Source organism: Aricia agestis, chromosome 19, assembly GCF_905147365.1.
Source record: "Aricia agestis chromosome 19, ilAriAges1.1, whole genome shotgun sequence".
NCBI lineage: Eukaryota > Metazoa > Arthropoda > Insecta > Lepidoptera > Lycaenidae > Aricia > Aricia agestis.
In genome coordinates this window covers 8086643-8113696 of record NC_056424.1, presented here as the reverse complement: position 1 = coordinate 8113696, position 27054 = coordinate 8086643, and the positions used below count along the sequence as shown (strand labels likewise).

Below are 27054 nucleotides of genomic sequence, written 5' to 3'. Positions count from 1 at the left end.
CATATTGGTTTTATACTCGCCATGATATGGGATGAGTGTAATGAATCGGGCACAAAGGCCTGCCCTGTCACTGGCACTCCGGTCTCCGGCGAAAAATTGTAAAATTCATGGCCTTCACCGCCCATTCATCATGTCTGACATTTGCACTCAGGCCAAGGATAACCAGGGCTTTAGGCTCTGGTCTTAAGTTTTTTGCTGAAACATAAAATTCTGTTTTGTAAGGTAGTGCGACATATTTCACTGTTGTGTTGTACGAAAAGAGATTTTTACGATTGATTGATACGAAGTTAGTAAATACTAAATTTGTACGCCTCCTTGGTCTAGTGGCATAGAGCACGGCTCTTGACTCGGAGGTCGTGGGTTCGATTCCCGCGTTGGAAACATGTTATTTCAAAGTTTGGTTAGGACAATGCAGGCTGATCACCTTATTGTCTGACATATAAGATGATCCATGCGTCGGATAGGCATGTAAAAAGTCGGTCCTGCGCCTGATCTCTCGCCAGTCGTGTCGGTCTTCCGTCCCACTGTGTTATGAGAGTAAAGGAATAGAGAGTGCGCGTGTACTGCGCACACACTTGGGTACTATAAAATTACTCTTGCGTAGCTGGCCTGGTTTCAATGAAACCGGCCACCGTCACCGAAACCGGTGTGGGAGCTATTATTATTAAATACTTACTAAATTAGAATTTGACTAAGCATAGAGAGAGAGAGTACCTCGTGGGAGATAATATATTCTTGAGTTTTATCTCATGGTACTTCTTCCAATAATGCTCAAAGTCATTTCAATCATATTAACAAAGCATCCTTTTCAGGTCCAATCCAAAAACCAGTAAATACTCCAATAACTTTTAGGCCTATTCGGAGAAATTAATTAACAAAATGATTATGGGTATTCCTATTCAATAGTATCCCATACATACCAGGTATTTTGATACTATAATTACTCCCACACCGGTTTCGGTGACGGTGGCCGGTTTCGGTGACAGTGGCCGGTTTCGGTGACAGTGGCCGGTTTCATTGAAACGAAGCCGGTACGCAGTACACAAGAGCACTCTCTATTCCTTTTACTCTCATAACTCAGCGGGACGGAAGGCCGACACGACTGGCGAGAGATCAAGCGCAGGACCGATTTTTTACATGCCCAACCGACGTATGGATCATCTTACTTGTCAGACAATCAGGTGATCAGCCTGCATTGTCCTAACGGCTAACCAAACTTGGAAATAACACGTTTCCAACGCGGGAAGCAAACCCACGACCTCCGAGTCAAGAGCCACGATCTAAACCACTGGAACACGAGACGTATTTTGATATTGATGGATGCATGACACAGATATTTTTGCGTGTATTGGCTAAAATAAATCGAGGTCGTTGGACGGCTAGTGTGTGGGCCGACCGCATCGGTCAGTTATTAGTATTACACCTGCCAAACACTTCCTGGAACACAACATTTGTCATATGATGCACTGTAGCTGGAAAATCTCACATCTTCTAGAAAACGTTACTTCTAGATTTTCCTTCTCTTTATTCGTATTCTCAAGATTGACGTGACCATCAAAACGTCTTGCTTTTTGAGTTTTTTTTTACCTTTATTCTTTCCTAGTAAACTGTCTTATGGAATGAGTAGCTTGGCAGCTGATAAAATAGCTTACTTTCAAAATTTAAGAACACCTCAAATGTTCAAAAACAAAATGGATATTAAAAAATTTTTAGAGGACCGATCACCAATGGATATTCATTATCGATCCAAATCTATGGACCATTGTTGGTTTCTCAAGTCCCAAGCATCACAGTTAATAGGCGTCACGTAAGAACAATAGTAAATTTAGAAATCAATAGCTCTAATAAAAAACTATGTTATTCTGAACTGAAAACAAGGGCATTATTTACTTATTTCCATAATATGTAGGTAGGTGTATCCCTTGAACCTTGCCATTACGAACTTGTGTGGTTTCTGTTAAGAATGTGAAAGGTCGCCGTTTCTTTGCATCCTCTTATGTAAGCCCTGTCACACCTGACATTAAACTGCATAAAAACCAGTCATGGTCACGTGAATGATTTTTTATGAATTTTAATGCATAAAGAATCAACTGAACCTTTTAAAACAATAATTGGGCAAGATCCCTCAAAATTGCGTCTTCTGAAAAATTCGGCATTCAGCCTAAAACACTACCTTTTTTAAAGAAACCTTACTTACTGTTATATATTCCTTTCTATAACTAAAGCCGCCTAGTCTGAACAGACCCTAGCACTTCTTACAAGCAGCAAAGGATCGTTCACACTCATGCGTTACGCTACTCACAAATCAAGTATTGATGTAGGTCATGCTCATCTATAGCGTCTACCGTCTATACGTCCCCCAACTAACTGGATGTGGTTTATTGAATTGTATGACACGCGATCTCGCGCGGTAATAGTGTTTACAATGCGATTTATTAGCCTTCAATAGTTCTGGTAGTTTCCGAATCGAATGACCGTAAACGAATCAGGATCTTTTGTGGTAAGTAAACAATTTTTTTGGGATATCACTTTTTTACTAATAAAAAACCACGCAGCGTTTATAAGAACCCGTGTATTTGGCTGTCATAGGACTTTTTAATGTGTCAGAGACAAAGGAGATCTTGTATACTTCGCTGGATAAGTATTTTTATTAGTAAGAGGGTAAAAACATAACTTAGACGCTTTACTAAGCACAAATCAACGTCTAACTCCTTTTAATTTAAATAAGCGATTAAATATTCTCAAGTAGGCTCATGTAGAAATTGCACTAGAAACCATACGAGTTATTAGCATTTCGTGCATACGACGGCATGCAAGCTCTCACACTTCGCCATCCGCTCGCACCTAATTACTTTAGGGCTGGCGGCTAGATTTATTAAGTTCAGGGCTGCCACCTAAGATTTATTGAGCAGTTAGGGTTGATTCGGACAGACAGATTCGCTAGACGTCTCGCGCAATTGAAATCTGTCAAATTCATACAAATTTATGCCGCGCCGCGCCTCGCCTCGCCTCGTCGCGTTGCGGTCGAGGTAATGCGGGTACAGTAGAATTAATAAACGAAGAAACTATTGCCATCACGCTTCACCCTGCGCCGGCACGTGGATTGTGATAGAGAGTACAGTAAATCGAGGTAACGTAGTCCTCTAATTCCTCCTTCAAAATAGAGCCTATCTAATTTTTTTTAATATCTTCAGGAAGAGTGAGTCTATGCCTCTACATTTTTAATTTATCTTAAAGATCTTTCAAATTTGTTTTATGGTCGGTGGATTGGCGGGGTACGGGGCAGTAATTTTTTTGTTATTTTTGAAGGGTCATATTTTTTATTTATTAGTAAATTTAGAAAAAAATTGAACGTAGTAGCTTTAACAGATCCCAATATTGTATAAAAATCATTTGTCTTGACGCATTGTCCAGAGGAAAACAGTAAATAGAATTACCTCGACTTTAAAGAATTTATTTTTATGGTAGATAGTAATAACACCAGTCAGCGGTGTTATTACTAGCATAAAAATATATATTATATACCTACCTAACCAAATTTATGAAAAATTAGGCATGGCAAACTTGAAATGGCGAATAAACTAAAAGCTACAAATAAACATCCTCAAGTTATAAGACTAAAAACCGATCCTGGAAAACCATTAAGGCAACATCGAAACTGTCTAGAAATTCCAAATCGATTTAAATTACGGGCAGACAGTTGGATATTTTCCCGATTTCCCTCACGTACGGCAGCCTTAATTGTGTTTCGTTGCCTGAGCAATTAGTAATGTTACTCTAGAGTCTAGCAGCTCCGGCTACAATGAAGGCGTTAAACACATTGTAAACGAAATATTCTTTCCTGTCAGCACTGTTTGCATAACATTTAGAACACGCCATGAACAATCACCAAAAAAATTCTGCTAACGAAGGATAAATTCAGTAAGCGAGAATTAACAGTCCATTAAAATGTCCTTTATCCTAGGTTTTTGTGCAGGCTTTAGGTCTGTATCATCCATTTTTGGTAGTTTAAAGACTCAAGTTCAAGCAACCCGTTTTCACAATGTTTATTTTTTAATAACAATAGTATAATTATGTATATATATCTACGTTTTATAACAAGTGCGACAATGCCCAAAGCGAAATTATGTGTAATTATATAAATTTTATAATTAAACACCCATTGTTACTCTCAAACGCATCCGATGGTTGTGGGAAGAGCAAAATCTAAATACAAACCGCGTAAATTACTATCAAGTACAAAAAAGTCCCACCATTGTGAAGATAGGCTAAGATTTCAATAATTTGAGTACTTACTTTAATAGCAAATTATAACTACGTACGCATTTACATATTTAAAATAAGTACAGTTTAAATAGAGAAACAACTTACTTTGAAAGACAACAAAACAAGCAATTAAGTAACTTGTAAGGGATGATGATAAAGCAGAAAGAATAGGTCAGTGTGTAAAAGAATCATAGATTATTGCAAATAATAAAAGCTCTCGACTTTTGTAGCGAAAGGAAATTGAGTACGAACTACAAAAAAGACCACAATGTCTGGGAAATAGGTTGTCTTCTTTCATACACTGACGTGGATAGATTATTTTGTTTTGGGTTAAATTAATTCGCCTTTCAAATGCGACCCGAGATATGTCTTTGAATAATTTCAACCGAAATTGTCTGCGGAGGAAAAAAGTTTCATTACTTTGCCCGATTTTATAGATTGCTTTTATTTTAAAAAGAGCATGACTAAATGTGTAGGCAAATATCAAGTCCCAGTATGTCCACCATAAGCGAAACTTGGCAAATGAGAGAAATATGTTTTTGGCTATTGATAAATTTATCGGAGTTTGAAAAATATCGCTGTGGACTCACCGGATTTCGAAAAATAGGTACTGGACTTACCTAGCTTTGATAAATCTTATTTTGACAATCCCATACTGAGGGTTGCGTCATCGTTATATTTTACTAAGCCATAAAATAAAACACATCTTATTACAATATAGTTTAACTTTATTCTCGGCATTTTTCTTTTTAACTTTTGACACAGACATCTTCTTTGCTCTTTCAGGATTCACCACACTAATTTGTAGAATGCATTCTTCCATTTTACTCACAAAATTCAATAAAATCGACGACAGTGAGGTGTATTTCTTTCGAAAATTCTTTAAACTGGGAGCCATCTTGGACGCCATTCTTAGTTGTGATTGGCCGAAGTGGACGTGCTTGAGTTTGATCTCGATTTGTCAATGGACGTACTGAGTTTTGAAATAAATCGTCGATTTTAAACGTTGTTTTTATACAGTTTTTGGGGACTAACCGTGATTTGGAAAAAAGAAACAAAGAAAACTAAATTTCAAATTTAGCGCCATTCATAGTTCAGTTTCGAGTATGAGTGTGACTTGCCGGGTTTTGATATTCACCTACACAAATATTGTCATCATGCGGCATGCGCCATCTTGATTGCAGAATCGACGTGGATTTTCTTAATTTTAAAACTTTATTAAAATTAAGAACTTTAAAATTAAGAAAGAAAAAAATTTAAAACTTTATTAGCAACAATAAAAATGCCATTTATAAAAATATTTAATACAGCTACATCACTCAATTATTTTACAGTAATCACAGGGAAGGTTTGATGACAACAATTATGAGTTATTTCACATGTCATGTTTGAGTGACCGCATGGTCACGAATAACGTATGCACGGTGAACTATGAAGTGTCAGCAAAACAATGGATATTTTTAATAGGGGTGTAAAGCACGTAGGTATGAACAAACATTTACGCACGATTGCGCAAAATAACCCAACGCATCCACATAAAAAGTTCGCATTGCGCCAAACCTGGTACAATATTGACGATGCGTGGCGCGTATGTCAATATCGCGTGCGCCAGTACCAGTCGGGTTGTTTTATATGGTCTGAGCATTGACATATTACTATATTTTCGGTGATCTCATACATTTGTACAATGCCGAAGCGAAAGACATGGAACAGTCAAAAGTCTAGAAATATTCTTTAAAGTTTCAACCACGTTTTTTGGGTGGGATAGCAAGAGAATAAGGATTTTATAGACGAAAGTTATTGTTATAAATGTCTGTTTTAAGGTTTTATCCCTTTAATCTTCTGATCGTAGGTGGGATAGAATGAGAATTAGAGAGTGTGGTCAGCGGTAATCTTTCAGGAAATATGCCTACTTATCATTCGATTACGAATCCAGAAATTTTGAGCGTATAGCTACCACTTAAAATGGGCGATGTTACTCCCCATGTAGAGTACATAGCTTGTACGCGCAGTTTGACGTCGCTACGTTCGATGTGCGACATTCTGAGGCATGGCATCTCAATGGGTTTTTATCTCCAACCGCAACCGCCTTCACGAGCGGTCGAGGCCGCCTGGTTACGTCACCCGCAGGACCATTAACGACCAAGAGGTACTGCCGTTTTTGGATAATTTAATACCCGCTTATAACTACACCGATTTTAATGGTATGATTATTTAACGCTTTTTGTGTTATTACAAAAAACTCGGACTGAGTTCTGATCCGAGCCCTAACAAACAACCGAAAGAACATTACTCGTCATCAGTCGTCACTCGTAAGCGAAGCACTTAACCTCCAATTTAATAATATTTTTTATTCCTTTATGTCAAATCTTCTGTTTAGAAACATAATGTTTTGCTAAGAACTTTTTTTTCCAGTTACTTTTTTTTATAAATCAAAGTGAAGCCCTTTTATTTTTTCTGATTACATAGAGATATCATGCCCTACTACTAACAGTCAATGAATTTACGTGCACGTGACTTATTGGATTAAACTCAATAATTCGCGAACGCAACGCATCCACGCAGTGCGCACACGCAGCTATGCGCGTGGGTCGACATTCCTTTGATGAGCTCTGAAACGGACGGCTGTATTCAATGCTTTAGACAGTTTTCAGGTTTCCGACTTATGCACTAAGGTTTGTCATAATATTATAGATTATCCTTATTATAACATTTGATAGACTTTGAAAAGCCGTCGACGATCAAAGAAAGGAAAAAAGTTGCCGAAGTTCATTCATTACATTTTTTGCCAATAAAAACGAGTTATTTATGACAATAAATATTTCCGCAAAACCTAATTTACCCTTGTTACATCTACGACACTTGACAATGACCTTGTAGCTACCGGAATTTTCTCATCAATGGGAACTCTGAATCTCTGTTACTCTTAGATTAATTAATATGTGAAAATGTGTACATAGTCTTGCGACAATAAAACATTAATTTCCCCCTTCTCACAATGTAGTTTTATTTATGTTAACAAATTAGTGTAAAATATCATCATCATCTTAACTCTTGAATACATAAATCTGGAGCAGGGTTAAAAAAATTCGGCAATAGAACTGGACAAATTTAATAAAATTAAATTAAGAAATTAAAAAAAACCCCCGCCAAACAACTTTAAAAAGTAATGAAATAATATATTTTACTGACTTTAAGTTTAAATAATTCCTAAGTGTAAAGTATTTTAGTCCATAATTATTGTTGTCACGGTGTGTCGGGGGACCGCCAACAGTGTCTTTTGCATTTTGTATCGCCATGTCACTGATTGTCTCGATTCGGTTCACTGTGAACTGACCCTAAAACTATACATAATATTATGTGAAATAAAACATCTACATTAGCGGTCCCCCGACACACCTTGACAACAATTATGGACTAAAATATCACTTTACACTTAGGAATTATTTAAACTTAAAGTCAGTAAAATATATTATTTCATTACTTTTGAAAGTTGTTTGGCGGGGGTTTTTTTTAATTTCTTAATTTAATTTTATTTCATGCTTTTTAAACTTGTGTTGGCTATAGTGCAGAATAATTCCTATCAACAGGATCATATTATATCCCAATGAATACCATCTAGGAATGTCCTTTTGGATGAGGCCGTCAATATGAGTCCAAACATGAAACCTCCACTTTGGGTTCATATGGAGCTCGGCTCCTATAGAATCCAGGTGATGTTGCAGCAGCAGCATGCAAAAATGTATTGGTTATCTACGTCTTATTAGTTGTCGCAATTAAAATGTGCCCAAACACGAAACCATTGCTCTAAGTTGTTGAGGAGTTGGGTATCCTATTGATTACCAGGTGATGCTGCAGCACCAGGTCAACTTTCCATTAATGTGTAAATATTCATAAATGTCACGTACTAGAATCCAATAAAGCCCACCAAACGACTGCAATTTGCTAATTGGCCCTTCACGAACCAGATAAACTGCGATTTTTCAGCACGGAGCAGGCTGATGATGATGAACTATAGCTAAGAACACTCTCAATTAAGTCAGCTTTCAAACAAAAAAAAAAACCAGATCAAAATCGGTCCACCCGTTTGGAAGCTACGATGCCACAGACAGACAGACAGACAGAGAGACAGACACGACAAACTTATAACACTCCTCTTTTTTGTCGGGGGTTAAAAATAGGTACCGTACAGACAATTTGAAACGCATTACACGGCAATTATGAATGTCCAGAGCAAACCAACGATAAACAAGGCAAAAACGAGCAGGAAACGGGGTATTTTATAAAGAAGATAACACTCAGTACAACAGACCCCGATAATAATTACCAATTGTTAGCGGCCATTTTTGAGCGTGAGTCACCCTGCGCCTACGCACGACAGACCAACGCGGTCTACCTACAGCGAAAAGCGAGGTTTCACGAACCGTTGCATAACACCGCAAAAATGATTGCAAACAACGACTTCTGGATACGAGTATTTCGCAATCGAATAGTGAAATGCCGCGGTCTGGCGGTGAATACTGATCGACGTGTTTATGCCGTTTTAATTGTAATTTCACCTAGTTTCTCCGCAGCCCGCAGACTCATTTCACTTAAATTCTTTTGCGTTACACAATGTACGCAATGTAATGGCTTTGTGTGAAAGGATAGAGAGACGCCACGATGCGTGAAGCAAAGATTTAAGGGCGGCCTCTCATTTCCGATGAATAGTTTCAATTCGCCTCAAATGGACTGGTTTCTCGGAAAGCACATTTTAGAAACCCCCATAAGAAACAAGATCGGAAGCCAGCGAAGAATCGAAATCCCGCAATTAACTGACCGCCTTTAGACCACCATCACAGCAACAAGACATCTGCAGTCCATGGTTTCTTTCTAGTATGAGAGGTTGCACCTCCATAGTCCAGTGGTTAAGAGCGTGGCTCTTGACATGGAGGTCGTGGGTTCGATTCCCGCATTGGAAAAATGTTATTTCCAAGTTTGGTCAGGACAATGCAGGCTGATCACCTGATTGTCTGACAAGTAAGCATATAGCACTGCGTAACCAAGCAAGCAGGTGATCCATGGACCATGCGTCGCATGCCCATTCGACGCATGGATCACCATGCGTCGGATGGGCATGTAAAAAGTCGGTCCTGCGCCTGATCTCTCGCTAGTCTTGTCAGTCTTCCATCCCACTGGGTTATGAGAGTAAAGGAATAGAGAGTGCTCTTGTGTACTGCGCACACACTTGTGCACTTAAATCAAATCAAATCAAAATATTTTTTATTCAGAGTAATTTTTTTACAAAAATATTTCTGAACGTTGGTACTAAGGTTCGGGAACTAACCCGGCGAGAAGAACCGGCGTAAGAAACTTGCACGGGGCCATCTATTACTAAGAAGATGGAAAATTACAATTTGAACATAGGTATATATAGTGCACCAAGGCTTTAAATGAACATGTCAATGGGCGCTGCTGGTAAACAAGAACTGTCAAAAATGACGTTTTTGTATGAAAACAGCTATAAAAATTACTCCTGCGTACCTGGCCTGGTTTCAATGAAACCGGCCACCGTCACGCAAACTGGTGGGGGGTATTATCATGAGAGGTTGCTCAAATATATTTAAAACTTGCTGCAATATTTTCAGAATGCCTATTCAAATAATACGAGTATGTTGAGCGTATGTCTTTATGGTGTCCAGTTTTAGAGATTTCCAGTTCAACAGTAATAAACCCATAATTCGTAAGACGTTAGTTGATTCCCAAAGTGAACGATCATTGGGATTTAATATTGGCAAAATCCAAATATGAGTCAGAAACGCTCTAATTTATTACAAGGATGGGCTATCCGGCCATACTCTTATCAATATCATTTATTAGGATCTTGACTTTATTATTATTGATGTAATTCAACAATCGCAGTGTACGTACGTTTAATCAATTAAGAACTTGATCGGCCTGCCAAGAAATATGTATAGTGTGTGCCAAACTATTCTCTTCCGACAAACCTTGGAGCGGCAACTTGTTTGAAGGACATTCCCTCTTCAGATTTCAGGTCAAGTAATCTACGCGAGGCCTAAACTTTTTAATTAGGTACGCTACGCTAAATGTGTAATAGACAAATGTGCAGCTAAAGCTACTCTATATATTTAAAGGAAATTACATGATACCCATTTATTTTCCACAAAGTGGTTCTGAATGACATTTAGAATCGAATATATATAACTTGTTGGTATAGCTAATAGCCCGCAATATAGTTTGCTCGGAAATGTTTTATCGTGATAAAAACTATTAATATGCTCTAGCTATATTGGTGCAGCGGTGGAAACTAACATACTGACTCTCAGATTGTTCTCCAGGAGTCTCATAAATATTGCGTGAAAGAACCTTGCCTGACCTGGCGTCGGTTTTTTCTTGTAAGTCAGAAGTGGGCACGTTAGCAGCATTTAGTCTATCAATTAAGCCATTATAGGGACAAATTAGTGTCCCAATTCTTGACACGGTAACCCTGTAATCAGTAGACAGCATGATGCAGACATGATGTCAGTCGCTGATCCCTGACCCGTCGATTAACTGACTCATTTGATAAAACGCCTAAGGTGCCGTAGCTTGTGTTAATTGTATTAATAACTAAACACCTTGAACCCTCATTCTCATTGAAAGACATTTTACATTCTCTCTGGGATCGAGGACGATGGTATGACCACTAATCCAGTAGCAGATGGTCAGGCAGGAGATTGGCTTCAGTAGCTATTCCATCGTGGATACCGCACACATGCGGCAGCCGGCTGCCGCTTGAAGATTGATGGGTTAAACATCTCTCGTAATAATTTTCAAATTCTGATCGCCCACTGGTTCTCGTCAGAGTCGAGATGTGTCTAGCTTTCTTGTGAAGAAATGTCCAGTGTCAGAAGGATAATCCAAATTCTGTTGAGTTGAAGATATGTTTTGCTGATAAAAGTATCTCGCTTTCCTTTTAATCTCTCCTAGACACATGCACACATCGAAACTAACTATTTACCGTTAGCCTAAAAAACTGCAAGTGAAATCTGTTCAAATAAAATCAGTTGGTATACATACAGTAAACAAAAACACGCATTTCATTATTTATTCCACTATTATTCTAATGCGATTATAATTACCTTCGTTACCAACTAGCTGTACACAAAAATAATATTATTATCCTCACAAGAAGCTGTGGTTTCATTAGGACAATGACCGGAATTAATCTAATCTAAGGCTTTACAAGTTCCTACAAATATTACTAACATCACAATATGTGGCAGTCTCAAGTTATTAGATTGCAAGTTGCAGCTTAAGTTTTAGTACACTTTACTGCTACATTAACAATATGCTTCTCTGAATAAATGTACTCCTATAATATAGCAGATAGCTGTACAGCACCAATGTGTACCAAACAGTAAGTTTGCGTTTATTTACAAGGCGCATGTGTTATTATAGGTTAGGTGCAAATAGGCAATTTAATACAGCGCCATGTCAATCAATCAACAACAATTCACGCGTGTTGCAATAATGATATCATTAATAATGTCACGTTAGCCGGTCGTCACGCTCCCGTGACGTCACCGCCGAGGGTCACCAGTTTTCTATTCGTGTTGCCGGGTGACGCACGCGCCGGTGTCGTCACTCGCTCGTCTCATGTATTTATACCATCTGCTATCTCCCTTACTCTCATCTCGTCACATGTATTTTAAATACCATCTGCCATCTCCCTCACTCTCATCTCTCTGTCATACCGCATCATTATTTCTACCGCATTTCTTAGTCTAATGATAGCATCATTAATAACATCTGGAATTTCGCCGCAGTCATCCATCAGGTGTAACGAAAGGCCCGGGTTTGGGCTTTGTGGTTATACATGGAATGGGGTTTCTAGTTCAATTTATAACTTAGGTTGTAACAGGTCATAATTTTAGATGAATGTCCATCTAACATAGGTCTATGGTCTACCCTGTATATGTTACTGTTAGAATGCAGAATACGTTAACGTGCACATTACCTAGGTAATCTGCAGATTCTCTGATACCATCCATTAAAGTGTGAAATTTTTAAATAAATAAAGTTTATATTTGCACTTTACCTAGTTAGTTTCCATTATCTTCCTTTGTAAAAGTCCTAAAAACTTTCACCTAAGCTTGCCAACCTAAGAATGTTGTTGTTTTGAAAATTGTTTTTTTTCTAGTTGATACGATCTGTTATTTTATTAGTGGAGTAACATTTTACTTAAAATTTTATAGTTTATTCTTTTGTTTATGTCCAAAAAAATTATATTAAATTAGTATAGATAATTCTCTACAACTAAATAATATCCTTAATTCAAACTAGAACCTGTTTTTTGCACTTTAACTGACTCACCCAGATAATCTGCAGAATACCTTGTTAATCTGCAGTCTAAATGGTTTACGCACACTAACGGTAACATATAAACAAAGTTCAGCATTAGCCTCTACCACTACCAATTTAAATAAACACTTCATTGCACAAGAAAGAAATATAATGGCAGCATAATTTGGAGAAGTTGCAATTTCGTATCATGTATTTATACTTAGATCAAAATAAAACAGAATGCAGTATACAATTCAAAAAGTATAGAGTGGCATGTCATAATTCCTACATTTAGCTAAATCCTACTATTTTACTGTCCAAATATTATAGCGATAGCATCAAGCAAACTATGCAGCATCAAGCATATTTTTAATTGACAAAAACATATATTTAAGGAAAATGACTATTGAAAATATGTTTACTATTTACGTTATAAATAGGTATTTATGTTATATTGGAAACTAAAAAAAAAAAACTATTATGAAAGGAAAATGGAATAATATAATTAATTATGAATTCTTACTAGCAGCTGACCCATGCATAGTGCATAGTGCATACTGCATACCCACATTACTTAGTAGGTAGATTTTTCGGAAACACATACAAAATACTTATGAGTTAATATAAAATGTAAAGTTTCCATGTAAATGGTCCTTATATGCTGTTTAAATAAACTTGAACTTCTGAATGATAAAATAACTTAAAATGAACTATAGCAGGGGTCGGCAAGTAATTTTAGGTGAGGTCCGGATACTATGGGAAAATTTCAACGATGTCCAGAAAAAAACACACTTGTCTTATGTAGCTTAAAAATATTATTTTAATTAAGAAAGGTATAGTATACATATTGATACTGGGTATAAAATACATTACAATATTTTGCAGTCCAAGATTCAACCTATCTAGTTATTAATTTTGTTTCCTAAATTATAGTATAATTTTTTTATTACATTAATACTTCGATCGCAGATTACAGGAAATGCTATTGTATTCTTTTGTTGTCGCGATCACCGGTGCTCTTGTGGCCCTTATGGGGTTAAAGAATTAAAACCTTACTACTTATATTAACACCTCCATCGTGGGTATAGCAGATACAATAGATTTTCAATGGTTATGCAGCAGCCGGCCGCCACTTGGTGATTGATGGGTTAATATTTAAATCTACAATTTGTAAAAAAGTACTACATTCAGTCTAAAAGTACATTAAGACACCTGAAAGCTTTGTGCAATGATTTTTTTCCTAAAGGCACAAATTTTTTTAACAATGTTTGTTTGTATTTGTTTATTTGACGACCTCTGTGGCTCAGTGGTGAGCGCGTTGGTAGCTCAAGCCGGGGGTCGCGGGTTCGAATCCCGCCGACGGAACAAAAAGTTTTCAATGTTCCCGGGTCTGGATGTGTATGATATAATAAAAATCTTAAATATATATATAGTATAAAAGTATTAAATATATTTCCGTTCTCTGGTACCTGTAACACAAGTCCTTTAGGTACTTAGCACGGGGCCAGACTGACGTGGTGTGAAGCATCCATAGATATTATATTATATTATTATATTATATTTTGTCCGATTCTTTGTTTGTCTTGTCAACACAACTTATTTTATGTTGATGCTCTTCTTTTGGCAAATAAAATGAGTAATATAGTCGGAACATCAGAGTGCGGGTACAAAATTTATGTTCACTTAGAAACAGTGTAAGGGACTGATTCCAATGCAGTAACTTGAGACCATATATGGTCGCTGTTAAGCATAAGTGTCCTAACCCACAATTTTTTTTTTGTTGATAAATTTTGAATGCAGTCTTGTTATAAATCATTTATAGAACATAACTGATGCAGTTATGTTCTATAAATGATTTAGAACAAGACTGCATTCAAAATTTATAACTCAATACGTAATTTTTATGTGGGTTAGTACACAAATGCTTAACAGTGTCCATATACAATATACAGAATTATAATAAGTAAAAATAACATAAAAGAGAATATGAATAAAAGCTGAGTAAATAATAAAGGTTTCCTAGAAATTATGCATTCATTAATTACCTTAGTGTTATTTACTATTATAATGGACAACCTAACAGTATTTATTATGAGTATCTACTTGTGTTGCTGATAATAATATTAAACTAATTAAGTGTGTATCGTGTACACTATGATATTATATCTAGAATTCTGAAAATACTGTTTCAATAAATTGATGTCAAGCATTTGGCACAGCGGATAGTAATATAAGTAAGTCTATTATTTTAAAATTTCCTAATAATGTCATGTCATTTGTAAATAATGTATATTAATATATATAATATAAATCTAAATTATCATTTAGAAGTTGCAACAGAGCTTAGCTTATATGAAATAGGCTGTAACAATGCTGCAACTACGGCAGAGTTGGATGAACTACACAAATATTAAAAAGTAAACTGTATGATTCAACAACCAATATTGAGTGGTCAATATATAATACTTCTAGTTATCATACTTCTAGTCAAGCAACTTTCCTGTAGTTGAGTAACAGCAACAAAGCAAAAAACCATTGTACAGAACTAAAATTATATACAGTATACATAGTACAGAACTAAAAGACTTATGTTACATACAGTGTTACATACACTACAGTAGTGGCCAGACATTTTGTTAGGTGATGAGTTCATTACACTCATTAAGTAGAGCAGGGTTTTCAACAACTTATTATATATATTTATTAATGAACAAATTAAATCCCTATTGTAATGTGAGAACTTGCAAATATTGAACGGAAATAAACTTGAATGTTCCGAATACTACACTACATTGCACAATTATCAGTTAAACAGACTTGTAATCACTTTATTCATTAAAATGTGCAGTAAAAAACTTTATTATATTATTTATTATTTGTTATAATAAATAATATGAAAGTGTTCATTGTCATGTTTCAACCACTGAACCATTTGGTATGAAAATATCTTGAGTCTCGGCAAATAAAGTTGAAGTTGAATAATACTTTTTAGAGGTTCTTTTATGATATTATAATGTATTTATGATCAGTTTTAAACTTTATATGAAACTGAAGAATGAGGTTATTACATATTATCTAATTGGACCTGTAACATTTTAACTGCCTCAATGTACTTCTGATAGTACATTTTATAGGTTATATCACAGAGATTACTCGCTATAATATGCACTAATAATACTCTGTCCAAGAAGCCGGTTAGTCTAGCTACCGATAATACTCGAGTATTTATTTTTACCCGTTACGTAGGCACAGCTGTCTCGGTCGTCTCGCCCGGCCAACAGGGATAAACGTGATTTTCTACAAACTGAACTCATCAAAAACCTGTCTTTATATTATAATTCCGACTGAGAAACCATGTCTGCAGTCTGCGCCGAAACCCGCTTTGCTATATTTGGAACACGTTTTCCAGGCCCCGAGAGAGATCGACCGCTCTAAATAGCTTTTTCACTAACTTATACACCGTGTGTCGGCAAACGCTCCACGTACCTCGGTCGTTCCTGCAGTGAGCCGACGTGATGCACAATTATTTCCCAGCGATTATAAACACAATTTCTGCACTCAACACGACGAGAGTACACAGGGCGTGCGATCACTCATTCACAGCCGGCAGTGGATAATTCACAATTACTGACTAGTCGCACACTCGCAAAAATAGAAAATACACAGATTACACTAACCTAAAATCTATGATTTCCACAATAAAATACAGTAAAACGGAAACAAAAATCGCGCCAACTGTCAAACTAAAAAAAAACTACAAGCACCTGCACATCGCGCGACCGCGCGGCTCGAGTCCGCTTTTCTGACTGGACGATTCACGGATGACGGGTTTCACGAATCGAATCGAAGTTCGAACGAGTGACTCCGAGGCCACGAGCGCGAGACGCGAAATTCGTCGTTCCGTCCGTGTGTCCGTCATAAATATACGTCTTGTCGTCGACTGCGGCTTGCAATGCCCAACTCAATTTTCTTGTGTAAAACAGTAACCATAAATAATAATAATATTATATATAATAGATAACAACATATCTATGGACAGCGCGTACGAGCAATTATTGAACAAATAAATGTAGGTACCTTTACATTTCAAAAAGTACGTTAAACTATAAACTATGTAACATTTTTGCTGTGGTAAAATTTTGGTTAGAATCATATAAAATTTTCTCACTATTTAAATACTTTAGGACAAATATTGGATTACAATTGTTATCCACATACACATATTATGACATATTAACACAAAGCTATAATTATTGTTATGAAAAAGAGATACAAAACACGTACTCGATGACTCGCGCAAAGTCGGGACATACTGCATAGAGCGATAGTTAAGAAATTACAGCGAGAATTTTGTTTTTTCTATAGCTGTCATTTCTTGTCTACTTCTTCTTTTTTTTTTTCATAATATAGCGCTCGGCTTTTTATCCATGGCCAGTGTCAAGTAAAATATGGCGGGATTTTATTTTAATGAAAAGTTTACAAAATTTAAAGTCGTTTTTCCAGATGATCGTCAAGTCGAGAGTCTAGTAAAAGTCTAAAAAAGTAGGTAGTCAGTATAGTCAACGAGTCAAGTCAGTTGTTTTAGTAAGGTGGTAGACCCTCAGAATTACAGGAAAATAAGTACCTACCCTGTACTAAAACTTTCGATGGAGTTTTGGAGGGAACACAAAATGGCACGTTTCTTGAAGTTGTATCTCTTGCCCACACTTGTGGACGACATCGAATATTTAATGGTTAATCTACCAACATTACACATTAAAAACCGAAATAACACAATTTTAGGAAAATAATTTAAAAACACAACGTCACTCTTTGTACCCAGTAACCCAGCAAAACTCCTCTTCTTTTTTTCTTATTATATGGCACTTCGGCTATAAAACCATGGTCAGTGTCGAGTAAATGGCGGGAAACAATCAAAGATCTCTAAACCTGTATAGTATAGACAATTATTATTATTTTTAGCATCGTTTTCAATATATCGTCAGGTTGAAAGTCTAGTAAAAGTCAATGCAGTCAAGGAGTCAAGTCGGTCGATTCAGTAAAGCGGTAGACGCTTTAGCTCCGTGCGTAATTTGTATTATGTGCGCTTTACTGAAACTTTCGATGGAGTTTTGGAGGGAACACAAAATAGCACGATCTTACTACATCACTTTCCTACTGCACTTGTGCATGAAAACGAATATCTAATGGTTAATAACCTACTTAACCAATGTTACACATTAAAAACCCAGTAAGTAGTAAATATAGGTACAAACAACACCACTCTTTCAGACTTTCACATTCCCGGCAAAACTCCACTTCTTCTTCTATAGCTGACAAGCTACTGTGAAACTGTAAAGTTAACCTTGCAAATTCATAAACAGTTAAAAAGTATCTACTTAGTTAAGTAATCATCTGTACCCGGGGCGAATACCAATAGGCAATAACCAAACCCAAGATTAGAATCGACAGGTAAACCCAATACCCATTGGTAAACCCTAGATTCCGAAATAATATTAAAATCGTTGTTACTTTGACAAAGTGTTTTCCTTGAATAGTCGAAGAGCCAAAGCCCAAAACCGAGTATTAATACATATATAGTAAGTCAAATAATTACATAATTTTATGTTTATTTTTTTCAATTATTAGCCTCAAAAAATCTTATTTGGTTTTAGATTAAGGTAAGGTGAGGTAAGAGGGACGCGGGGGGAAGAGAAACTGTAACTAATAACAAGAAAACTATAACGCCGAGCTCTATGGTCACTAAGTCAATAACTTAGCAGTATTAGGCGTACAGCTCGACAAGGCTTTTAATGAACGTGGGTGACATTGACGGGAGCGCTGCTAGTAAATGAGAACTGTCAAACACTAGCTAGGAATCATTTTCAGAAAATGTCTTTTTATTCGTGTTTTATCGATAATCGATAAACTGAAAAATATGACTCTTTCTGACATCTATTGGCGAATAATAATACTATTTTGTTAGCAACTAATCGTTTTAACGACCAGCAGATGGCGTTATTAAGTAACACGAAGTCAGTGAGTGTTTGCTATACCGAGCAAAGCTCGGTCATCCAGGTACTAATTATATTATTGGATAGATGAAGCTACAATACGGCAACTAAGAGAGTAAAAGAGGGTAAAAAAATTGTTGTTATACTAAAAAAACCAAGACTTAGCGGCGTTCCTTGTTTGTGTTATTAAAATATTAAAAACATCAGTTTTGCGGTTGATTGCTATAGAAAGTGTAAATTACGTTTAATCTTTATTTTCTACGTATTGCATTGTTTGTAGTGTGTGTTTTAAGTGCTTTTTCGATGTCAATAAAACATAACCTTCAAAATGGCAAGCTGGGAAATAGGAACGGCTATTATACCAGGGAGAAACATAATTTTATGTTCCTTTTTCCCGGTTTCAGGGGGTAACAAACGTTTTTAAAATCCGCTTAAACACCGGCTGACTTTTAAAGTACTGGCCAAGATTTGTAGGATGAACCTACCTATGAATATGAACAACTTTTTCTATGGGACCAATTTTCGTACCCGAAATAATAAGTCAGCTGCTCCATACAAAAGTATCGATCAGCTGTGACCAAAATGTATGAAATAGTAGACTTTTTCTTTCGAGTACGAAAGTTGGTCCCATACAAAAGATTAAGGTTTATCCTACAGGCTTATTCCAACTAATATCATAAATCTGAAAGTCTGTCTTTCTGTCTGTCTGTTGCATTTTGACGCCTAAACCACTGAACCAATTTTAAGAAATTTGGAAGATAGGTAGCTTGATAGTCGGAACTAGGGTCATTGGCTTCATTTTAACCGATCTAACCGGGACACTAAAGGGGTTCATGTTTTGAAAAATTGTGCCAAGCGGGATATAACCAAAACGCGGCAAAGTCGCGGGCGAAAAGCTAGTTTTTAATTCGTGATACGTACGTAATACGTCGCCGTTAATTCGTGATAAAGTGTAGCTATTAAGATTATAATTAATATTATGTACCTATGTTAGACATTAAGGTATATGTTGTATGGGCCTACGTAGCCTGATTTAAATAAATAAATAAATAAAAAATACCAGAAAAAGTTTAGCACCTCTGGACCTTACCTATATGTTCCTGTTACCCCAAATTTCGTTTTGTATGCTATCAGCCTTCATAAGACCTTATTGTAAGCTAGAGAAGGTTTTCCCTAACCTGTTTCTCTTACCCACTTGACCTTATAACTTAGGTATATACGTTATTTTAAAGGCGTTAATTTTTTATCATATTTTATTGTAACATTCATCTTCTCATAATAACAGAGTTTATTGAAAAACATTCGACAAATATCTTTTCCCTGTGTGTTCTTAAACAATGGACAAGGGCAAATAGGATTTTTGCAATTAACAGTTTTAAATGTTAATTCATATTTTAGTTTGTGTTTTTACGGACTGCCTGGATAGGACTAATATAATAAGGCTATTATCATAGACTTACTATGTTAAAAATTGTATCGTGGAGTATGGGAGAGTATTCAACGAACCGTCACCTATGAACAGACGCGCATGCGTCAGATAACCGCTGCGACGTCAGTGAATGACAAGCTCTGCGCTAGTATTAGCCAATCGATTTTAAAACAAATGTGACGTCTCGAACAAACCGGCGCTGTAACAACTTTTATATTTAGTACAATTATCGTAAAACGTATAGCGCATGCGGATTCCGGAAGATAGTGGCCTAAATGAGTACAACCTAATTTATGAATATAATACAAGCAAGTTCCATAAAATTGCTTTGTGAAAAAAACTAATTTACTTAAATAGATTAATTATACTCATTAAGAATACAATGCATGTATTCTGCCAGCGGAATAAAGGCCCACGTTCTGTCTCCAGTCTTCAGCGCTGGCACGCTATTTATTGGCTAATAGCTACGAAACCAATGATCTATTAAGTCAAAATGTATTTATAACGTCTTGTAATCAATATCTACAGACTACACGAAATTCCCACAATCATTAGTGAGACTATGAACGATTTACCTACTTTCTTTAAATGAAACGGATCAATGCTAGAATAAATGTATATTTTAGTTAATGAGTGTGCCGGGTGCTTTGCGGGAAGATATTAGGTACTTATAGCTTTACTATGGAAAAAATAGATAATATTTAGTAAATAAATCAACATAGTAGGTATTACATACTATAATTATTCGAGTTTGCCGTCGTTGAATTCACAGACGTATAAATAATAGACATGGCATTTCGGCAAAAATCGTGTCACTCATAAAGTAAAGAAGTCTTTTTTTGACAGTGTCGTGTAAGGCATGAAATGTAATAGCTTTGTTAGCACTTAACACTTTTCACCTTAAAAGGAGCATCAAAAGACGAAGAAGATAGATGTTTTTGGGAGGTACCTAATGTTCCGTTAAATAAATGTTTGGTTTGGTAAAGTCCACAAATTACGTGAGGTGTTTTTTTTTAATTTTCTGACCCTCACTCCCCCTCCACGAGATTTCGTGAGATTTTATTCGACTCCTTCGCCCACCCCACAACCCCACGTGAGATTTTTCAAAATGTTGGTTTCTTACGTAATCCGGCGTTGGATTGTTTGACAGTACTGTTAGTAGATGTACCTTGTATAACGTCAAAGTAGGAATTAAATTATTTTCTTTCAAACGAATTAGTGAATGATCTTGATTGTATTACGATTACGTTTAGGCACTTGAAATTTTCACAAAGGCCAAAATTCAAATTCACATTCAAATCTTTATTAAGCATACTTACAATAATTTAAAGCTAAAACCTAAGCCTTAACTGGAACCTTAACTTTAACCACGCCTCTGGTGCAACCCACCCATTATTATTTTATTGGCCAAAAATATAAGTATAGAGTTAGGATAATTACATAAAAACGTGACTATATTCTTTAAATTTAAAACAAATACAAGTAAAATTCCTGACAGAAAAAGAGTGATAAGGAAAAGGAACACATAATATAAATGTTTCTTGGAGTATAACTATGGTTCTTAGTCGTATAGGAATAAGGATGTGTATGCGATGCAAGTTTTCGGCGAAGGTGGTGTATTGTCGCATAATCTATTAACGACAGGCCTTGGCGATTAGTAATCAAACATCACTATGAGTGTTGTTTCAGTTAGGGTTGTGCTAAAGATTTCATATTATTATGTCATATAAATATGACAACACAATATGTAAAAAGTTATATAATATATAAAGTACACGTGTTTGCCTGTCAAATGACAGCCAAAATCTTTATAAATAATCGGCCAAGTGCATGTCAGACTCGCGCACGAAGAGTTCCGTACCATTATAGAGCAAAATTAGGCCAAAATTTGTGTTTTTTTGTATGGGAGCCCCTCTTATTTTTTTATTTAACATTAATATTATTATATATTATTAAATATTAAAGTACACATAAAAATAATAATTCAAGTACCTACCTATTGCTATTGTTGATATAGAGCAAAAAAGGCCAAAAAAATCACGTTTGTTGTATGGGAACCCATTAAATATTAAATTAATTTTTAGTATTTGTTATATATATACACAATCTGTGAAAATTTCAAGTCTCTAGCTAATCCACACACAATCGTCCGGCGCGGGCGCGGACGTCCGGACGCGGTCCGCCATTTAGTGACCTCTGTTATAACTTATAAGGAATATTTAAGTGGTCAAATATATTTATAAGCGTTTTTGTGCCATAGTTAGGTCTTTTTTTCTTTCTACTTGTGTATATTTTGATTATTTTTTCGTTTTTGCAGAGTTTTCGATATTTATTTCAGAGAGGCGGCCCTACACAAGTGAGGCGATGCAGATAGTGTTGTGCGTCAAAGCTTATCGTAATGAAATTAAAAACGCGTTTTATCAAGATTTCATTGCAGTATATTTTTACACTATTACAATATGTTTGTAAATATTTTCCTAGATTAAAACGCGGAAGAATGTACGTGATTTCTGTGTCGTATTGTATAAGTTTTTGTTAAATTAAAGCTTAGTATTTAATCTTATGTATGACTTAAGTATGACTTTTATACTTACTAACAGTGAGTAATGTTTACATAGGTGGAACCAACAACCTGCTATAAATCTTTACTACGTGTTATAAGTCGAGCAGACTGGTATCTACTTCTAAAATTAATTAGGTACATAAACGCACTTGTCATTTACTATTAATAGCCCGATTGAAATACCCTAAGGCCCTAAGTACTCTATACGCACACGAAATTTTATTAAAATTTTCCAGCCCCATCGGAGGAGTTTTTCTAGAAATACCGCAAAACGAGAATCTATACTAATATTATACAATATATATGCGAAAGACAGACTAATAAAGAATCTGTCTGTTTTTACCTCTTCACGTAAAATCATCGTCAAATACTTAGACAAATAGCTAAACCGATTTTGCTGAAATTTGGTACGAATTATGGCGCAACGGAGTTGCGGACCTTATCGAGTTTTAGATATTACGAGCTTTTGCCCGCGGCTTCGCTCGCGTTAAAAAGTTCCATTATATACAAACTTTCATCCCCTATTTGAACAACTTAGGGTTGGAATTTATCAAAATCCTTTCTAAGCGGATGCCTACGTCATAACATCTACCTGCATGCCAAATTTCAGCCCGATCCGTCCAGTGGTTTGGGCTGTGCGTTGATTGAGTTTTATATAATATATATAGATTTTAGTTAAACATAATGGACGTAGGTAATCTCCTTTTATATCATTTAAAAAAACCTTAAAGTTTATATTAGAGCCTTCGTTGTCGCTATGCGGAGGTATTCTTGAGACCACACTACACTATACGCGGCAAACAACTTGAGTCCTGACGTTTTACAAACGTCGGTTCTATGGAAAGTGTCGGGTAGTTCCTCGTTCATAAAGACTTTAGGCTTGCCGCATACACTATAATAGTTTTACGTATTCAATTTCAGAATTAGTTTTCCATATTCGGAATTGAGCGAGACAAGCGTAAACGTTCGTTTTTTCACGCGCGAACGCCCCAGTTTGCATTTGAAATGTACATGCGGATACAATCCATACGGACATAAAGTAATGGAGCATTCGGATTTCCGAACGCGGAAAACGAATTCGGAAATAGCATACGGAAAACTTGTGTAGAATGTACATGCGGCCAGCCTGAACTCGGTCCGATATCGAATCCGATTACGTTAATACTCGATTGTTCTCGAACCTTTGTGAAACAATTAAAAGGAAAGGAATAAAAATAGGCGATCAAACACAGCGCAGACTAAACAGCAGTCGCGGATCTATTGGCATTGTTGACGGATTTAGATGGCATTGCTGGGATTTACGACGCATAGCGAAGGTAAGCTGCTTTTTAAACAATACACTGATGTACCAGCCAAGCACGAGCGAAGGGTTCCGGTGAATATGGTTGTATTTTAACGAACTTTTAAAAATTCTGTTTTGCGTTTAAAGTTAACGGTTATAAAAGGAGATTAATCTGAGACTCTTACCAACACGTTTTTGTTTAATCGCTCATGGAGTCGCCGATTAAAATAGAGCTCGACAAGGCTTTAAATGAACGTGGCGAGAAAAGGAACTAACGCTTTGATTATACAAAGTCGTCATTTTTGACAGTTCTCCTTTACTAGCAGCGCCCCGTCCACGTTCATTAAAATAAAAAGCGGCCAAGTGCGAATTGGACTCGCCCATGAAGGGTTCCGCAGCAGCAATAAGGTTTATTTTAATTAAATTAAAAGGTTTTTGATTTATTTTTATATTTCAGTTGATTTAATGAAAATTAATTTAAGGTTTACCATTTATGACATATAAAAAAACTATTTGCTAGATATCGTCCAAACCAAATTTCGTTGGTAGTTTTTATAGTAATGTACATCATATATTATTTTTAGACTTATCATGAATACTTTAGAAGTTAAAGGGGGGGGGGGGGGCACATTTTACCACTTTGGAAGAGTCTCTCTCGCAAACTATTCAGGTTAGAAAAACATTATATACGAAACTTCAATATGATTTTTAAAGACCTATCCATAGATACCCCACACGTATAGGTTAGATGATTTTTTTGTTTCAGTTGTGCCTATGGGGACCCCTAAAATTTTTTATAATTTTTCCATTTTTGTATCAAAATCTTAATGCAGTTTACAGACTACATCTACTTGCCAATTTTCAATAGCTAATAGCTTTTATAGTTTCGGAGGAAAGTGGCTGTGACATACGGACGGAGAGACAGACAGCCAGACATGACGAATCTATAAGGGTTCCGTTTTTTGCCATTTGGCTACGGAACCCTAAAACCTTGGAGCACTTTATAATATAGAATTGACATAACATGAGCTGACTGTCGACTTTATTTTATCGAACGCGTAATACCTCGATCGCGGGAATCGCAGACACAATAGATTTTCAATTGTTATGCGACAGCCGGGTGCCGCTTGAGGATTGATTGGTTAAATGAATTACATTAACGAAAAAACGATTACAAGGAACTTTAAAAGATTCTATCTTGCTATCACGATTAAAACTAGATGGTCTGATGACAAATTAACTACCAGATAACTAGACAGTCAATAGAGTATTCTAGGGGAACCACGTATCGCAATAAAAAAAAAAAGGATAATATTCAAGAGCTCTACGGTCTACCACAGTCCACAGATTACTGTGTGAGTTCTAAATATCTGTGAATTTACTAAAATCGCTCCAGTAATTTCAGAGTCTATTCGATGCAAACAAGCAAACTTTTCCGGTTAATAATATTAAGATTGTATAAAAGAAAGAACGAAAATTTTATAAAATCGTTGATGGAACTGAGAAAAAAGCTGGGAAAACGGTCATCTAAGAAAATATGTGGATGTTTAAAAATTTACATGTCACTTAAAACTTTTGCTAAAATCGAGGCCAGTTTGAATGTTTAATGCGCAAAGTTTTTGAGGTTTTTACAAATTGTGTAATTTATCAACCGACAAGCGAAGGCTGTTGTTAATATAGGAGAGGGGTAGGGGGAAAAAATTTAAAATAGGGGTCTAAAATATTTATGACATCTTTTACCAAAGAACTGCGCAAACTAAAAACTACTAGACCGATTTTTACCAAATTAAGCACCGTTATAGCACATAGACCAGACCAAAGTGGTCGATAATGCCCCCTTGTGGACACTGAAGGTCTAAAGGGGGGGTGTGGGACCCAGAAAAAAAATGGGGGCGTTCTGTAAAGACTTTTTTTTTATGAAATAAGGGGGCAAACGAGCAAACGGGTCACCTGATGGTAAGCAACTTCCGTCGCCCATGGACACTCGCAGCATCAGAAGAGCTGCAGGTGCGTTGCCGGCCTTTTAAGAGGGAATAGGGTAATAGGGGAGGGAAGGGATGGGAAGGAATTAGGGGAGGGTAGGGAAGGGAATAAAGTAGGGGATTGGGCCTCCGGTAAACTCACTCACTCGGCGAAACACAGCGCTGTTTCACGCCGGTTTTCTGTGAGAACGTGGTATTTCTCCGGTCGAGCCGGCCCATTCGTGCCGAAGCATGGCTCTCCCACGTATACCACGTACTTGGGGGGTGATTTATTTATCTGGATGCATATTAAATTGAAACAATGGGGGGCGCTAAAACATAATTTGTTCTTAAAGTGGGCAGTAGACAAAATAAAGTTTAGGAACCCCTGACATAGACATTGGAATAATGTACATATTATGCGGACGGAGCTGCGCGGAACTAGTTTTATTATAAAGCTGAAGAGTTCGTCCGATCTTGAAGTTTATGGAATTTGGAAATGTAACTATAGGGTAGACCACGGGAAGGACATAGGCTACTTTTTTGCGGGGAAATTTGCGGTTCCCATTCTATTATTTACGCGTGGATATATCGTACAGATACAATTAATATTTAGTTGACAACATTAGACTGCCTTCACATTAAGGCTGCGTTTCCACTGAAGCGGAGTGGAGCGGAGCGGAGCTTAGCGGTGCCGAATTGACCAATCACCATGCTCGAAATCTTCGCTGTCATTGACCTGAAACAGCACGATTGGTCAATTCGGGCACCGCTAAGCTCCGCTCCGCTTCAGTGGAAACGCAGCCTAAGTCGCGAGCCGCGCGGCTCCATACCGCTTAGTATCTAAGCAGTCCATTCTATCTATCCATACTATCCATCCTACCATTTACGGCCGTTCCCAATATTTGATCTATCTCTGGTTTTGCCCTACTAGAGATAGGAATAGCTCACATTAGACATTAGAGACATATATTTTATGTCAATTATGAGCTATTCCTATCTCTAGTAGGGCAAAACCAGAGATAGATCAAATATTGGGAACGGCCGTTAGTATCTAAGCAGTCGCACGGCGGCACTACTCGCGACTGTATAAAGGCAGCCTTAAACGACACAGGCTACTCTTTACTTGAAAATGTACGGTTCCCGCTTATTTAGGCATGGTTAAAGCATACAGTAGTGTAGTATATTTATGTCGCCTCTACACGTGCTTATTCATTATAGTTTGTAATAATTAA

At 36.6% G+C, this 27054-nt stretch overlaps 1 protein-coding gene across 21 annotated transcripts in view; it reads right to left on the bottom strand.

Moving 5' to 3' along the window:
• The window catches only part of LOC121736845 (plasma membrane calcium-transporting ATPase 3), a 188316-nt gene that overhangs the window by 94904 nt on the left and 66358 nt on the right, over positions 1–27054 (bottom strand). Inside the window, exon 1 of one of the 21 annotated variants that reach the window (XM_042128275.1) lies at positions 16078–16416. The exons of the other annotated variants lie outside the window; for them this stretch is intronic. The gene's annotated coding sequence lies outside the window, so the exon portion shown is untranslated. Of the gene's footprint in view, positions 1–16077; positions 16417–27054 lie in introns of those variants that run through there. 21 annotated transcript variants of the gene reach the window in all.